The following is a 2,620-nucleotide window of genomic DNA, read 5'->3' on the forward strand; positions in this document are numbered from 1 at the left end:
TTCCCAGATATAGCGCGCGCGCACACACACATCAATAAAATGCATTTGCAAAAAAAAATGCATTTGCATAGGGAACTAATGCCAGAAGAGGTGATGTGGTTTGCAAAACCTTACCCGGCGTGAGTGTGTGTGCTCTGTTCAATAACAACATGAGTGCTTACCTGGGCCAGGCCACTGCCCACCTATCTGTCAATGTGTCTTCCTGTCATGAATTGTGTGTTGCTGAGCAGCTGGAAGCTATGTCACCAGTATTTCAAACACCAGCAGGGTCACCCATGGAACAGGTTTCAGACTGAGGCCCGGTCATCCCCCAAAAGTTCCCACTGTGTGGCCTCAGCTTCCAAGCAACCCCGTCTTTACTGCAGCCGTAGCCTCCTCTTTCTCCCTCAGAGAGGCTGTTGGGTTTGAAAAGTTGACCTTTCCCTTAAGCTCAAAAAACAAAAACCCGCTGTTGCTAATGAGTTGGTTCTGGCTCATAGCAACCCTACAGGGCAGGGTAGAACTGCCCCCTGAGGGCTTCTGAGACTTTCCAGTTTCGAGGAGAATAGAAAGCTTCCCTTTCTCCTGTGGAGCTACTGGTGGGGTCGAACTGCTGACCTTGCAGTTAGCAGCCCAACTCATAACCACTACGCCACCAGGACACCAGGCAAGAGCTTCGTAGGTCACACCAGCATTGTCTACGACCTCCTTGCACTATGAGACCCTTGGTTGACCGGCATGCAAAGTCTAAAGTACCAACAACTGCGCCTCGGCTGGCGCAGAACCAGGTGGTGGTCCATCCCGCTGCGGAGTTGCCATGAGTCAGAGCCACGTCAATAGCCACCACACGGTTGTCAGAAAACCGGTGGGCACACAGGACAGCAACTCCTAACTCCCCGCCCAGAGCTGGCATGGTTCACGGGGAGCTGGCGTCTATCAGTCCGCCAGAGCTAGGCTGTGCTGCCCTGAGGAAAGACCCCCACATCTCACTGGCTTCAGACAACACATGCACATTTCTGCTCACCTACATGCCGTCTCCTCGGCCTGGGTGCCCCTCCAGGGCGGGTGGCCTCCATCTGGCAGCGTGGCACCCCAAATCATTTAGCTCTCATGGTTGTCTGCCCCAATTGAGGCCAACGATGGAAAAGGAGGAAAATTACACTCTGAATTTTCTCTGCTGGAGCCCGGGAAGTCACATGTCACTGATGCTCATCAGCCATTGGCCAGAGCTAGTCATGTGGTTCCACCCAGCTGAAAGGTATTGGGAAGTGGTGTCTTCCAGGTGTCCGTCTGGGAAGGGATGGAGACCTGGACAGACTGGTTGAATGAAACCAAACCCAACTCCTGCCACCGGGTCGCCTCTGTCTCAAAGCAACCCTACAGGACGCAGTGGAACTGCCCCTGTGAACTGACAGGAGTTGACAGCCCCCGTCTTTCTCCGGAGGACTGACAACCGCTGGTTTTGAACTGTGGACCCAGGGCTCCTTGACAATAAAAGCACTCCCGCACAGCTGGGGTGCGACATGATTAGTTCACCGAGACACTTTTCTGAGTGGGTGGGCTGATGTGTGCAGCTGCTAACCAAAAGCTGTAGCTCCCAACCCCCCCCCCAAGCACGTGGAGGTGCTCTGAGTCCACGCAGACCTGGCTGTAGCTCATTTGGTGGTGCTGACCAAAAGCAAATACCCGCTTGTCTTCAGTGGTAGACAGGGAAACTGGCCTCTCTCCTCTGCACTTGCCGCTGTTGAGCACAGCCAAGGAGAAGGACTGGGGCCCCAGAAGCTACAGAGGGGAAAGGGAGCAGACCAGGACTCCGTCCTGATCAGGAAAGAGATGTTGATACCCAACTGCTGTATTAAAGCATAATAGATGCATTTGGTCCCGTGACAAGGTTGTCTATGAGCTTCAGGTACAGCTGGATCCAGGGTATCCCTCCGTGCTGTCCATCTTATTCCCCTCTCTGGAAGCATGTGTAGTTTCCACTGTAGGGAGTAGTCTGATTTGCTGCAAACAATGGGGCATCTCCACCGGGGGCTGGGGGAGAGCTGGGCAAGAAGACCCAGGGACTCTTCTCGGCAGACCCCCTCAGACCAGGCAATGACCACGGAACCCTGCCCAGAGGCAGACCTGCCCATGGCACTTGTATTGGTCGCAGACAGCCTCATCGTTCTGCCGGGGAGTGGCTGGGGGCTGGAGCCTCGCGCCGAGCTTAATCCACTCCAGCCCCTTCTCAAACCCATCCTCCTCTGCCTCCTCCTTCCTCGTCTCCCTTCTCTGCCCCCTCCCCGCTCTTCTTTGTTTCATGGTGTCCCCCCATTTGTATTTATTTATTTGTGTGTGTGAGTGTGAGAAACTTGGGTGAAAGTTAACAGTGAATTGGGTTTGGGTTCAACAATTTGCACACACTTTGACTTGTGACATTGATGGGCATTCCCACAGTGCCACAGCCCTCTGCCTAACTCCTCCCCATGTCCCCATTCCCTGGGGTCTGGCCTGCCCGCTGGAATTTCTCCCTGGGCACACACGGCCCTTCGGTCTCAGCTGGTTGGTTGTTCAGTGAGCATCTGGATAGAGCCAGAGATAGGGAGCAGGGGAGCCAATTCAAAAAGGAGCCCTGGGGCAGACAGAAGAGTTTCCTGCT

The sequence above is a fragment of the Echinops telfairi genome, unplaced genomic scaffold, assembly GCF_000313985.2.
Source record: "Echinops telfairi isolate 266 unplaced genomic scaffold, ASM31398v2 ScPeMD7_5;HRSCAF=22, whole genome shotgun sequence".
Taxonomy (NCBI): domain Eukaryota; kingdom Metazoa; phylum Chordata; class Mammalia; order Afrosoricida; family Tenrecidae; genus Echinops; species Echinops telfairi.